The sequence below is a fragment of the Leptonychotes weddellii genome, chromosome X (genome assembly GCF_054177405.1).
Source record: "Leptonychotes weddellii isolate Sample4059 chromosome X, ASM5417740v2, whole genome shotgun sequence".
Classification (NCBI taxonomy): Eukaryota; Metazoa; Chordata; class Mammalia; order Carnivora; family Phocidae; genus Leptonychotes; species Leptonychotes weddellii.
The window spans coordinates 14,650,988-14,667,008 of record NC_138385.1 but is presented as its reverse complement, the minus strand read 5'-3'; positions in this window follow the sequence as shown (position 1 = coordinate 14,667,008).

Sequence of the window (16,021 nt, the reverse complement as noted above, 5' to 3'; positions counted from 1 at the left end):
GGCGCGCGCGCATGCGCGCCGCCTGCCGCTAGACTGAAAGTGTTCCGAAGGCCCGAGGAGGAAAGAAACACACAGCATTTCCACCCTGTGCACATGTGAAAGTTTTAACCTCTGGCACCTTGTGCTACTGTTCAGAGGGTTTCGTCTTTGCCAGCCCCCCCCCGCCCCCCTCCGCGCTCAGCCACTAAATCAGGGTTTCTTGGCAAGCATCGCTAACGGTAGCTGCCACCGAGTACACGCACAAATGCAAGGCAGATACGGTGCAATTATCTTGCTTTCTCTTCTCACTCCGCCGCTAATGAGAACCAATTGAGGGCGGACTGCTTAAAGGCCAAAGCCCAAGTAGTCTGTGTGAAAAGTAAGACGATGTCTCAGTTTCAGAAGCACAATCAACATGGAAGGGTGCCTACCAGACTGGGAACACCCGGCAAAATGCAATCGTCAGACTATACCTACTCCACGTCCCAGGCAGACACGGGCGCGGGAGGGAGTTTGGGGGGCGGGGGGTTAGTGCGCGAGACGAGTTACAAATCAGAGAGGGCAGTGAGCCCGCGGGGTCTGGGGAGGAAAGCGCTGGAAGGCCAGCGGGGGTAAGGAGGGAGCGGGGGTGCCAAATGAAGGCGGACCCCTCCCTCCCCGCTATTGTTACGGGGGAGCCAGTGGGAGCCCAAAGCCCAGAAGAGGACAAGGGCGCCATGTGACTCTCAACCTGGTGCACAGTAGTAGCTCAGGCAAGCCGATCACAAAAGACTGGCCTCTCCCGCCCCTGGCCCGCGATGGAGTCCAACCTGCACGGCCAGCGTCCCTGGGGAGTCAGCGGGGGATGCCACGCAAGCCACACTCATTTCTCCAGCAGGAGTCACCGCTACAGGTGGGCTTTCTCCCCTTTACATAAAACGCGCAGACAGACCTTGCAGCCCACCCTGGGGCGTCTGATACTTTCTGGAAACTACGCGGTCCGGAGTTTACCACCCAACCAGATCCCTCCTGTGTGATGGCACCGACTGCAAGGCAACTTTCGACCTTTAATGGTAACCACTAGCAGTGGAAAGAAGAGGAGGGGTAGGGAAGAGAGCTTAAGCCCGACTTTAAGAAACATTGTATTAAAGCAAGATAAGAACAGTACCTTTGAGCTCGAGCAAAACCTGGAGTAAAAAAAGGGTTTTTGCGAAAGTGGCGCGAAGATAATATCATGTGATCCGACCCCAGGGCGTCTCCTTCCCCTTTTGCCAAACTCCCCTCCCCCCCCCCGAAAAAAGGGGGGTGGGGGAGTTACATCCGCTCCTCACAAACTATTAGCATAATTAATTGTGTCCTGCAGCTGCAACCAGAGCTCCCGGTCAGTGAGTAAACATATCCTCGTCCTCTTCACCATCGGAACAGAAAGACCCATTACCCTGATTTGGGAAAATGTTCCCAAATAAATCTCATTATCATCAAAAGTCTTGATTTTGGCATTCCGACTCTATGTGTCTTGGTTTGAGAGACAGAAGAGAGTTGGAAAAGATGAAACCATCCCATTTAAAAGGGAACAAGCAGAAGTAGCTCCCCCAAAGTGAAATATTTAAGTAGAGGCTTTCAAATGGAAATACCATATTGAGGGACTTCACTAGCTTAAAATTTTCCAAAAGTTTTAAACAGTTCATTAAACAAGACATCCTCCCAGAGTCTTCCTACTCGCCCCCCCCCAACTCCTACCCCTCCTCCCACCCCTCCTTCCCTTTAAAGCCAGAACAATACCCGGAATAAGGTATTTTGAGATTGCTTTACCAGGATATTTTCTTGTTCTTAACTTTTTTTAAAGTCTTGCAACATATAGAATGTCTGGATCAAGTTCCCAACTGGCGAAAATAATTTATTCCATCTCAGTACCTGCCTAACACAAGGTAAAATTAAGTACAAGATATTGGTTATTTTAAAACTGAGGACACTTTGACACACGAAGTAATTTATTTTTGTCTTTTTTTCTTTTGGAAAAAAAAAACGTAATCATCAGCCAAAATACCTAGACAATCAAAAAAAGCTAAAGAACAAAGCATTTCACACACACACACACACACACACACACACACCCAAAAAGTCAGAATAACTAACAGCTCAAAGAAAAGCACGTGATCCCTTCATGCTTTAAAACTTGTGGTCATGCTGAGGCTAAAAGCTAAGAGCTTGTGACCCCGCAACCCCGTCCCCTCCCCCAGACCACAGCCCAGGGCTTAAGGCTCCAGGCTCCCACCAGGCTCCTGCTCTGCTCCCAGTATTGTGAGACAAACAATACTTAGGCATTCTGCAAAATAAAGGAGCCACAACTCCTAGCCCCAGGCACATCATTTACGCCCAGATTGGCCTGTGTGTGTGTGTGTGTGTGTGTGTGCGTGTGTGTGTATCTATAGATATCATATAGAACATATGCTTACACAGAAGCCCAGATGTTCTAGAAGAATGTGTGAGAAAGGTATCAAAACTGGTCCAAGGGAGGGAGAACTTATCTTTTGTGAGCCTATGAATTCTCATCGCAATTTAAAATTCTTGCCACTATTTTGAGTTTATAATGAATTTAAAAAGTGGATATCCTGTAAAGAATTCCCCCCAAAAGAGAGATACTTTGAGCTTTTATCTGCCTGAAGAGGGGAGGAGGGGCTCCTCTATACTGACCTCGAGATTTAATTGTGCCACATAAAGCAGCGATCCCAAGTAGTTTGGATTTTAGCACCTTTAAAAATACTACCGGTAATTGACATTTTACCCAGTTGAGAAATCATCTCACTTGATTTAGAAATAATATTAAGTGGCTCTGTTAAACCTAATGATTGGTATCTTAGAACAAAAAGGTCCCCATGGAAACCAGAAAGTAATTTAAGAGTATTATGTTCCTTGCACAACTAGAATAGAGCTTTTGTTCTATGTGTATTTACTACTTTAATTTTTTTGAACTACATTTGCAGTTAAGGCCTCTTACGCTCTAGTTTTGCCTGGGATCAGGAATTCAGTGTCTTCCTACAATATGTGTTCTGCTACATTTCTGTGGTTCTGTGTTCATGTGTGAGTGTGCATGCCCATGAGGCCTAAAACAAAGCCAGCAGATGAGAACGCTCACTGAACAAAATGGGAAGGGTCCAAGGAGAAAATATTTCAAACGCTATTTTGCTCTTGGATCCTAAATCAGGAACCGTAATTTCATTAGATTCAGATAATGCTGGTCTTCACCAACTTTGTTCTTATAAAAAAAAAAAAAAAATAAGTCTTCTTGTATTTACCAACATTTTGTATTTTTGAAAATGAATCAGTCTTGTTTTGAATGCAACAATATGAAGATAAATTAACCTAAAAAAAGAAATTTGAATCTTTTTGTTCACCACACCTTAATTTGTTTATGAAAACATGTCAGCAAAAAAAAAAAAAGGAAAAAAGAGGCATCAATGAACTTCTGAATGTGATTTCTTTTCAATAGCATGTACCAACATAAATCATGTAAATAACATAAACAATACATCTTCAACTAAATAGTGTCAATGTGAATTAAATATCAATTTCAAAAGGTGTACCCCTTGGTAAGAAGCAGAAAATTTCACTAATTGAACATGCACAGTTAATACAATTTGGTTTAAAAATGCAAAAAGTAAAAATATATTTATCCCAACCTCATTTGATCAAAGGTCAAATGGCAGCAAGAGATGGATCGACTTTCTGAAATGTGAATAAGTTTAAGATACACACATTTTATTAAATTTCATCCCTTAGTAAACTTTACCTCTATAAGCTGGTCTTTGCTAACTTTGATTTTTTTTAAAGAATAAGTGCTTCATTATTTACAAACATTTCTTAGGTTTATTGATGACCTAATCTTATTTTGAATGGCAAGAATAATTAAATTACAATAGAATGAAATTACATCTTACAGAATTCGGATGAAGTATGTTGGTCCTAACACAACATGGAACTAATTGGTTAATATGCAGTGCTTTAAAATTACACTGTTCTGTGGATCTTTGCTTCCCAGTAGTATGCTGAAACTGTTTCCTCGCACTAACAAACTATGTTTTACAGGTCAAATATTCTAAAACAAAATACTTATGCAAATATTGAAAAGATATAAAAAGAGCCTGCCTTCCATCAGTAGAAAAATTTTTCTCAAATTAATTCTCCTACTTTGAGAATAGACTCAGTAGACATTAAAGTGATTCACTATTAAGATTAAATAGTGTTAAAGGTATTTTTACACTCTGTTTGAAACACTTTGATTTTCCTGTTTATGTGACCTTAGAAGTGGAACTTCTGGTATTACAAACCATAAAATTGCTAGCAGACTGTAATACTATAATCAAAGAAAAAGCTATAAAACAAAAATGTTTTACACACATCACTTTTTTCAATTACTTTTCTGATTAAATGTGTCCATCTTGGCTCCATTATACATTTCTACGTGAAAATAGTCATGGTATGGAACACAACGTCCAAAAACGTGTCACCACACCATTTGCTTCCAAAGCAAGCAGATCATGGTGTTAAAGACGATCCAATTATATAATCATTTTACACTAGTAAGTGTGCTATTTGAAATTGTCACGATTCAGAAGTAAAAGCCCTGGGTCACAGATATTCACTGACAGTGAGAAAAACTGAATTTAATTAATCAACTTAATGTTCTCTCCGCTGTGACTGAACCAAAGCCTGGTGATAGCCTACGACCTATGTGGAAAGAGAGCAGAGTGGTATTTTTTAGAGCTTCTCGCTCTCTTTTTCTCCCCTCTCCTCAAAGATAACGTTTATCCTCAGCTTGGTAGTTCTCGGCTAAGTTGAGAGATTCTCTTTAACTGTCTCCTGACTTGTGATTGCTGAAGGAAGTAGATCTATTGTCTGGCCTTCTTCATGCTGAGGAGGAAGGCGCAGTGAAATGTGTTGAATTATCCAGATGCCCTGAAAGCTTGGAACGACAGAAATAACAGGGCTGACGCTCACTGTCAAAGGGAATCTTTCAACTGATACAGCCTACGGAGCACATCGGCTTTAAAAATGAAAGAGAGATTTTCTTTTCTCAAAACAAATGTAATCTAGCTTACTTTTGAAAGGTTTGAAAGGATGTCTAGGTCAACAGGAAGACTCACGATTTAAAAATCAAACATGGCAGGACAGAGTTTTATTTTTTTTTTCTAATCCTATCATTTATCACCCTCTTTGGGGCTCTGTGTGTATTTTTATTCTTTCAGAAAAAAAAAGAGTGATCTGTGCATATCATCCCACACTTCTGCAAGCCCTCATGAATTTACTTGAAACTTTACTCCCTACATTTAAAAAAATGAGTCACATCACTAAGACAAACGGCCCCTTTATAGCTGCTAGTGATCCCATTTCCATAGCTGCTACTTGAATTAAAACGGTTTCTGCGCAAGGAGATTAAAGCAAGGAGAAAATGTGGAAGTTATGATTCAAGTGTGGGTTGCATATTTGTGGAACTGTTTAGGTATCAAATTGATAAACTTGCTGAACTAAATAACAGTATTATAGGATGTGTTTTAAGTATTCCAGAACTCAGGGTTAAAGAAGCAAACATGATATGCTGGTATGTATTACAAAAAAATACTGTACAGCAGCATGTTAAAGCTTTTTATGTTTTTTCTAATTAATTAAGTGGACCAAAGTTCAATGTTTCCTTGGAGGATATCAAGGCTAATAAACAAAGCCATTTTAAATATAGAGTCTGCTTGTTGATTTTGGAGAAACAGCAAGACAAATAATCCTAGCGAATATCTAGGGTTAAAATATATTTTTAGAATGTAATACTTGACTAATCTGTAAATCCTTTCATATTTATTTCATTAGCAATTTTGGTTTAAAGGTTGTTTAAACAAAAGCATGGAAACTGCTAGATCTTGATGAACAGTAGTAAGTAGCTTCTTCAGAGTAAGACATAACACCTTGCAAATGTCAACAACCTCCAGATCTGATGATACTATTTGAGGCTTTCTTTAATTGGATCTGAAATAAAATTTGTTTTCTTCCTTTGTGTATTTTAATCACATTTTTTCAGTTGTCAGAAATATACTTATTCTTCCAACATCGTGTTATGCATTAGTGTATTTGGATGTTGCATCTCTTATTAGTTTACTAGATGTACTTATAGCCCTATATTTATTCCTCAACCCAAATTATTTTCAAAAATCTAATGTCTAGGGATAATCAACAAACTAGAAATTAAATAGACCCCATCCGTTTGGTTAGCCACCTAACAAAAGCAAGACCAAATTTTCTTTGCCATAGTCCCACTCAACTAATTACCCCCCCCTTCATGAAGCTTCAAAAGACTCTTCTTTAAATAGGAGTTTATAACATCTTTAAAATCTGCTGGGTGGAGGGGGGGATGACATACATTTACTTGATTTTTACTTCTGTGTCAGAAATTTAAGTATACAAGTTAAGAGAATGCATTTTATATGTTGGTTCCTTAACAAAGTGTCCTATTTACACTTGTTTTGCTCTACAGTTCCTTGGTTTCTTGCAATTTGAACTATTTCATTTACAATTCGAACCCCACCATTCTTAACCTAATCTCTATACTTGATTAAACTCCAGCAACAAAGTTACAAGTTTACACAAAAGTCTTAATATCTAAGATCTAAAGCTCTTAGCAAATTCATTCTAAAATTATTTCTGCTGGCTTTAGCACTCTCATGTATTTGCAGCCTCAGAAGTTAACGCTAGTATTTGAGATTGGCACAATTCCTGGGGGCGGAAAAAGTCCCAAATCCCAATTTGCCTTTCATTTTGCCTGACTCCTGGTCAAATTCTTACATCCTAATTCTTACACTAAGTGTATGATGAACTACTGTGCGTAACAGCATTAGAACTTGAAATGACATAGCAGGGTATCTCTTAAAGAAGAGTTGGAGCCAATATTTTAGGTCGGCAAGGTCCTTAGTGGGCATCTAACCCAATCACTTCATTTTACAGATGAGGAAACTGAGCCCCCCAAAAATAACTTGCCTGAGACGCCCCCCACTAATTGTCACCCTGCCAGAATAAAGAAAACCACTATTTTGGTCCATTTTGAAAGAAACTTAGGTAGTCCTTGAATTATTTTGGAGCTCGAAGGTGGGGGGGGCGGTTGTTGTTGTTGCCAAGATTAAAATGAGATGATGTGTGAAAGGGAGAGAGTCATCACAATGCCGTGGCACTTCCGGAGCGCTTGACCCACGGTCTTCCTTCTTTGCTCTTTGCTGCTGATGGCCTGTGCCTGTTTTTCAGAATCCCTCCCAAGATCCTGACTTCTTACTGCCAAGGTCTGGAGCACGGATCTTGGGAGGGTTTGGGGAGACTGGTGCTATCAAAAATGTAACCATCTAGTCATCCTTGCACTTCAACTACAATCTGAGTCTACCAGCTGAAAAGACACATCAACTACCAGCCTCCCGCTCAAGAGTTCCAGGGAACCTGGCTGTCGTACAGGGAAATGGGTACATGCTTTCTCACCCCCCCCAACACACACGCCTGCTCCAGACTGGGATCCCCAATCATGATACCGGAAAATGACCAGTCGACTATCAAAATGCTGCTTTAGGTTGAAATTCATAACCTGCAAACTGAAATGTTCCTGACGTGTTAAGTGCATCTCAGATTTTTCTTCAACTATATAGCTAAAAAGGAGAAACACAGCTCCTTCTCTCTCCAATGCCTTCATATGCACTAGCTTGACATTAAAAGAGCTGTTAATACTGTATAAACTGTTATACCATCTGTGTTATAATTCTGCCTCATCAGGTTTTATGGAACGCCCCCCCCCCATTTCCTTCATTCCACCAGGCATGTCATCAAAGGAGAATAAATTAAGTATTGTGCCAGAAAATGTGGTCTACTTTCTAAAAGGCATCTATCTCTAGCTTTCAGAAATGCCTTTTGGAATGAGCAATGTGGAAACAGTGTCCCCATTGTTGTATAGGAATGTCATGAATTGGATCCCCACCCCAGCCTTTTATAGAGAAAAAGAATAAAAAGCGTTCATCTGAGTTTGAAATTATCATATTTTATAGCATATGCTAACATGCTAATGAGATGAGGTATTATCCCATCTTTGCTGAGGCCATTATGGATAATTGAGCTTTGTCCATCCGCCCAACTAGATTGTAAACTCTGTGATGGTGGAGACATCTTCAACTTTGTAGTTTTACGAGCCCGCTTTCAGAGCCTTTGACACTTCCATTGTTGGTCTAGTGACTAGGTCGAATATTTTTATTGGGGGATATCAGAAATGCCCGCTCTTTTCCACTTGGTAAATTCTATTTCAACACTAAGTGTTTACTAGCGACCAAAAACCGTATGGAAGTTACTAGATAACACGAGCAATTCTTTAACTCTATCGAAAAATATATAACTGAGAGATCAAGCCCTGTTCCCCTAGTAAATAAAGATAACTCGAGGGAGTTTCTCTGTAAAGATTTAGACAGCTCACAGAGAAGTTCCTTTTGGTGGTTTGGAATAGAAAGGGGTAGGAGAAGATTAAGGAAAGCCAGTTCAAAGTGTAAGAGAGAGGGTTTTGCATCTCAAAGAGGGGGAGGGGGTGGGAATCTAAGAAGACCGAGGCTGGGATTTTGGGCCTTACCCTTTCCACTGACTGCTCCCACAGCTCCCTCTCCCCAAACCATGTGGTGGTGTCGGAAGGGACCTGGAGAAAGGGTCAGGAGATTTCAGTTTCAGTCTGTGCTCTGTCACTAACTAGCTGAATGACATTTAAGCAAATCACTTACTAGATTACCTCTGAGGTCTCTTCCCACTCCATAAATCTTTGCTCTTTATCTCCTTCCCCCTCCTTTATGTTCTTCCTTCCCCCCACCCCCACCCCTTCTTCCTGGTCTTCCTTTTAACTGCAATAATAGTAATAATGAATTAGTTACCTCTGGAGAGAGAGCTGAGACGGTGTGTGGAGAATTAATGGAGACTTTGCCTTTTTATCTCTGTCATGAACTTCTTTCTTTATTTCCGTGCGCTTGCTTTATTGATTGAATTACAATTTCTCATAAATTTAAGGAGCTTTATTACATTTAAGTATTCAATAATCAGCCCAAAATGTTCCTCTTTTGTGGATATAAATGTTAACACAAAACATTTGGTCACAAAGAGTGCAGTAAATCAGGGATTCATGTGGAATTATTCCACATAGACCTACCATATAGGAAACTACTCCACAACAGTGAGCATTGGAACCCGAGGCTCAGGGTGCATTTTACATCTTTTATGCTATGAATAAGGGTTTGCAGTCATGCAAGTCAGCAGAAAGTTTCTGGGAACCCCTTTGACTATGACTGTGTCCGAAGTGGATTCGTACTTTACTCATGACACGGACACGTGACTGGCAGCCATTTGCACAGATCAATGGCCTCTGGTTCTCTCTCCTCTCTCTTTAAGGGCCATTTCGAGTTACACCTCCTGCAGAAACCTGGGAGGTAGATGGTTGAAGTTCTCCCAATTTCCACTGGCAGAAAACAGGACCTACAAATGCCACCATTCCGTGCCATCTCTGTCCTCTGTGTGTTTCGCATTCACGAAGCCCGCTCCTCGCTCCCACCTGGCCCCTGAGCAGTGACTGTAGCTGCTCTCTCCTCCCTCGGTTCCCTCAAACAGGGGAGACCAGAACCCCAAATGCTGCATCTTTGGTGATTCTGTAGCTTTATCACTCAACAGCAGAATAGCCTGGGTAGATTTTTCACCCAAACCCAAAACAGATTTAATCATTCAGACCCCTCTACCTTAAAAGACACTCCAGGCAAAGATAGGATAAATAATCCGTAACATCGATTGAGGGCTTACCATGTGCCAGGCACCGCTCTGAATATACAAATATCTCACACCATGGCCCTATTAGATAGGCAGTCATTAGTGTTACCCTTCTGTTCTAGATGATGAACTGAGGTTCTAAGAGGACAAGTAATGGGACATGATGGAACCTGAGCTCCAAGCGAGGCCTGTCACTCAGCACCTTTTCAGAAATCTCGATTCTCAACACAAAGGAGACATAGCAAAGCCATGGTGGGCACATTTGGATTAGTAAGTCAGAGTTAATCACAGCGTTAGGGTCAGTGATAGAATGTGGCTTCTGGGGGCACCTGGGTGGCTCAGTTGGTTAAGCGGCTGCCTTCGGCTCAGGTCATGATCTGAGGGTCCTGGGATCGAGTCCCGTGTCGGGCTGCCTGCTCGGCGGGGAGTCTGCTTGTCCCTCTGCCTCTGCCCTGCCTCGTGCTCTCTCTTGTTCACTCTCCGTCACTCCCTCTCTCAAATAAATAAATAAAGTCTTTAAAAAAGAAAGAAAGAAAGAATGTGGCTTCCTTCAGAGATTCTGAGAGGGAGGGAAATGGAATTTTCCGGGACAGAGTCACATGGTGGTTTACCCACCAGTGAGAAACTTTAATGGGAAAGAGTTTAAGGACGGGGACTGTCGGCTCCTTTCACACTTTTGAGCAGTGCTGTCCAATAGAAAGATAATACAAGCCACACGCGTAATTTAAAACTTTCTTGTGGCCACATGACAAGAGTTTTAAGAAAGGATGACGTTCAATAGTATATCTTATTTAACCCAAAATATCCAAAATATACTCATTTAAACATGTAATCAACATAAAACCTATTAAAGACATGCTTTACTTTTTGGGTATTAAGTATTGCAAATCCCGGGTGTATTTTATACATGCTGCACATCTCAAGTCAGACTAAACACATTTCAAGTGCTCACTAGCGGCGACCATATTGGACACACAGGCTTAGGGGATTTGTGCTGCCTTCTGGCACCAACCACTCTTTAATAGCACCAGCTACTCTGTCTTTCTCTTTCTTATTCATCATCCACAGCGTGGCTGTTAGCTGTTAATGTTGCTTTGCCAATGTTTCCAGGTCATCAAGCCATCTCTGCTAATAAGGGGTTCGCTCCATATTCATCTTGTAGAAGCAGCTAACATTTACTGAATATGTATTACGTGCTAGGCATGCTTCTAAGTGCTTTCGCTTCATATATAAAGTCATAAAATCCTCACAGCAGACCCACAAGCTGATCTATTTACCATCTCCCCACTTTCCAATTGAGGAAACAAAAGTTATTTAACTGCCAAAAGCCACCCAACTGTTAATTAAGTGGAGGAGCCACGATTCCAGCCCCACAGGCTTGAACACCTCTCCACCCCACCCCAACCCCGGCCAGCTGTGCTCTAGAACCAGGGCCTCAGACAACCAGCTAGGTAGCAATTCATCTGAGTCAGTGACAACGTGGTCTCAGCTCCCCCTCCCGGACCGCCCAGACCTGGGAGGCATTTGCATACAACTGCTTTTCCTCTTCTGTGGTAGCTGCCCATAGCGACTAGTACAGATGTAGTACGTATCTAGGGTTTGCGTCTACCTGTGTGGGTCTGTACCTACACACACACACACACACACACACACACACACGCACACACAAATGCACACAAACGATATCAAACACAGACTACAGAGAGTGTTCATAAAACCCATAGAATTGTAGAGCCAGAAGGGTTCTTGAAGGCAATCTCATCAACAAAGTGCAGCTCTGCTTGTTAAAGAGGCTTTTGCTCAGGGGGGCGCCTGGGTGGCTCAGTCGTTAAGCGTCTGCCTTCGGCTCAGGTCATGATCCCAGGGTCCTGGGATCGAGTCCCGCATCGGGCTCCCTGCTAGGCGGGGAGCCTGCTTCTCCCTCTCCCGCTCCCCCTGCTTGTGTTCCCTCTCCGGCTGTGTCTCTGTCAAATAAATAAAATCTTAAAAAAAAAAAAAAAAGAGGCTTGCTCAGTTACCCTGATGAACTAGAACCCAGATAAACGGACTCCAAGTAACTTAATATCTACTAAATACCTCTTACCGTAGTGCTTCCTACTTGTAATGCAGGAGATACAACAGTGTAGCAGGTCTATTCTCACTAATACACACTCTATCAAATGTTTGTCTTCTCTGCCAAATACCATGCTTTCTCGTGTCTGAATTTGCCAAAAGCATTTACCCTTTTTAGAAATGTGAAATTGGAGAGCTCAGAGTTAAAGTGGATTCCTCTTGCCTTACCTTGTTCACGCCTCTGGTTAAGCATTTACATTGTTTTCTAAATGCTTCACCAGGCCAACAACAGATTAAGTTCTTTAAGGATCACAAACACTTATTAGAATTCCTACATACCGCCGAATTCTTGAGAATAAATGCGTAATTAGCAAAATTGAAATTGTACAATTTTCAGTATGAAGAGGTTGGGTGTAGCCCTTTCGTTTTAAACATTTATTTTTTTTAATGATGTTAAAACGTGCTACTCAGAAAGCATTGTTACCAGCTTGACCTTTAGGATTAGTGCAGGTCATCATTTCAGCCAAAGGGACAGCAGTAACATCTCACAGAGATTCTTTCTTTCAGCAGCAAACTAGCCATTGCTCTTTCCTCGGATCCTTCTATTTCAAAGTGGAGAGCTTGACCATAGTTTAAATGTTGAAATGTTTCCCACTTAAGCCCAAAACACACTTGATTTCGTATTTAAAAAAAAAACAAAACAAAACACCCGGCTTTTATATATTATGTTTCAAAGTGGAGATGGCTGTGAAACTTGACCCCAACCTGTTCTTCTAACAAGCATGATGAGAGCCTGCTCTTTAATGATTTTTTTTGCCTGCCTACATAATTTATCCTCAATCATTAAAAAATCAAAATAGTTTACATTAAATAAATCCTCAAGTATGAAAGAGGATGATTTCACCCATTGTTGGATAAAGCCTGAAAAGTTACAAAGCTAGTCCCAGTGTGGAATAGTGTAGTGACAGCTTAATTCTCGGGGGTTGTTACTTAACAGAACTTTGAAAAGAAAAATGACATATTCTTGAATTATTTATAAAATCATGCAAAAAAAAAAAACACTTCAGGGACCATGGGAAATTAATTTTGTTCTTGCTTTTAACATTTTCAGAGCCTACCTCAGTGAACAAAATGCTAAGTACAAAAACACATGAATTAACATTTAGGTGGTTGAGCAACACTCCTGGTTTTTGTTTATTGCTCTTTGATTTTGTTTTAGTAGCTCATTGTAAAAGCCCTTGGGCACACCTTCAGAATACATGAATAATGTCAATAATAACTAATAGAGCCTGCTATGGAAAATAGTCTGTTTTCAAAACCACAGGTTAGTTCCTGGAAGTCAGCAAGTTGTGCAACAAAGGAAAGAGATCTGGTGACTTCTGCCTCCCAGAGGGTGGAAATCGGAAAGAACTATACTGAAATAGCTCCTCCAGAAAGCATCGAAGGTGAAGAATTCATCACACTTCGAAAAGCTTCACTAATCACTTTTGGGAAATCGGGTGAGAAAGGAACTCAGGTATCAGGATAAAAGATGAAAATAAGTGTTAAGTCTGAATTCAACTAATCAGTCCAGTTCATTTGGGTTCTTAGACGGAAGGCACGGACGCCACTTTTTAAATGAGCCCCCAAATCCCATTTCTCACTGTTGCGAACTGATGGAGTTATTGTAATTCACCTGGCTTGAAAATTTCTGTGCAGTCCTCGCGTTCTGGAGCCAAATAAGTTCCACAAAATAAACTCATCGCAGGCGCAGGAAAAGCAGCTCTTCTGCAAATACCTTGTGATCGGGCTCTAGGTCATGACCTGGGTCTTGAGAAACTTGAGTTAGTCGATGTTAGTTTTTCTTAGCTCTTTGTTTACCCTGGACTTAGACATTTTGTATTATTAAAAACCTGTGGCTTTTAAGGACATTCTATTTATCTTTCCAGGCTTTTTTGATGGAAATGCCTGGATTTTCTTGGAAACAGGGATTTTATTGTGGATTCCTGGTGCCCCTTGGAGAGGCTTATTTTTCTGGACAATAGTTTTCCTTAGTGTCACTACTCTTTTCACCTCCCAATGGTCACGAGCTCCCAAGGTCGAGAAAAGTGCATCCTTTTGTTCTAACGAATCCGAAATTCCATTTTAAAAAGTCCTGCGAAAGGGGCGCTTGGTTAGTAACTTAAGGCATACTTCCACCACATGAAGCATCCAGAGAGGTTAGAGACTTCAAGACAAGAAAAAGAGAACCCAGCTCCATTCAAGTCAAAGAATTTTAAAGATTTTATTTATTTATATGACAGAGAGACACAGCGAGAGAAGGAACACAAGCAGGGGGAGTGGGAGAGGGAGAAGCAGGCTTCCCGCCGAGGGGCTCGATCCCAGGACCCTGGGATCATGACCTGAGCCGAAGGCAGACACTTAAAGACTGAGCCACCCAGGCGCTCCTCAAGTCAAAGAATTTTAGCAAGAGGGTTCATAGTTTGATTATTGCCACTTAAGAGTTTTAATCTTTTCTCATCTGTACTTAAAGTGTGTTGCACAACATAGGCATACTTGCCTTCGTTAGAAGAACAGGACCCAGTAAACTTTGCATAAAGAAGTAAATTACCGGGCGCCTGGGTGGCTCAGTTGGTTAAGCGACTGCCTTCGGCTCAGGTCATGGTCCTGGAGTCCTGGGATCGAGTCCCGCATCGGGCTCCCTGCTCGGCAGGGAGTCTGCTTCGTCCTCTGACCCTATCCCCTTTCATGTGTTCTCTCTCTCTCAAATAAATAAATAAAAAATCTTTAAAAAAAAAAATTATAAAGAAGTAAATTACCATTGCCTCTGACAGTACATGAAATTTTCATGGTGTGAAAAGTTCTGTTGCTCCAGACTGCATCTCGCCCTCATCATAGCAGAAACACGACAACGTTTTGTGCACTCCGTGTTGGACCGATGTATGTTATTTTCATCAATAACGTCATCTTTCAGGGGAAAGTGAATAAGCAGGTTTAGTTCAAAGCCACGCCACTAGCCACATGAGACTATTTTATATTTACAGTTTCATTAATGAAGATTAAGCAACATGAAAATGTAGCTGCTCAGTCTCACTAGCCACGTTTCAAGGACTCAATAGCTACATGTAACTCACTAGCCACGTTTCAAGGACTCAATAGCTACATGTAACTAGTTGCTTCTATACTGCACAGTGAGGATACAGACTATTCCCATTGTTGCAGAAAGTTCTGTTGGACAGCATTGCTTCAAAGGATCCTTATTCTTTGACATGAATCTTAATACCTGGCAGCAGAAAATGCTGATTATTGTTGTAGCTTGCCATTCACAGAGGCCCAGCTTCCTGGAAGATGAATGGCATCTCTTCTCCCCAGTCACAATGTGAAGAAATTCACCGAGGCTGGTGTGATTATTAAGAATTCTGAAAACTTCCCTCAAGAGTTGTTTGTTACACTAAACTGTAATTAAAAACAAGCAAACAAGCAAAACCCCACCGTGCCTCCGTGCCATCCGCTCTGATGAAGCGAAGAAGAGACATGGCTTCCTCTGTTTCTCTTCCTAGCCAGGCTACCCAGAACCCTGTAGAAATTGTGTTTATGCACATAAACATTAAATGCACATAAAATTATCACTGAAGACCGTCAAGAGAAGACACAATGGTAACATGTTATAAAGTGATTGCTCTTCAAAAGATCCGTGTGATACTGTGGTGGTGGTAATTTAAATCACCTATTTGGTCTTTTACTTTTAACAGCAAATCTGTCCTTTCAGAGGTTCGAAATATTGTGTCTCATAAATAACTGTGCTCGTTAGGTCGGTTTTCTCTGCTTCCCAAGTCTGTGGCCCCTTGGATTCCCCACAGGTCCTTCATCTCTTCAGCCCAATTGGCTTGCTCAGGATTCCTTGAATATATAGCTGCGCTTTCTTCATCGCCCTCCTTCGCTCATGCTCTTCTGGCCATCTGGATGGAGCCTTAGCTCCACCTCTGCCTTTCTGAGGCGTATCCATGCTTCAAGGCCCTTTTGAAATGCCACCTCTTTCTGATCCCTCCAGGGGAAGTGACCTCTTCTTCCGCGGCATCTTCACTGCATTGTAAAGTAGCGTCTGGCCTCCCTTACAGGACTGGAAGCTCACTGGCGCAAAGATGTGGCTCTTAGACATCCCTGGATCCCTCCGCGTACTTGGCACGGAGTTGATGCCCTAGGCGTGGGAAATTCTAATGCTACCACA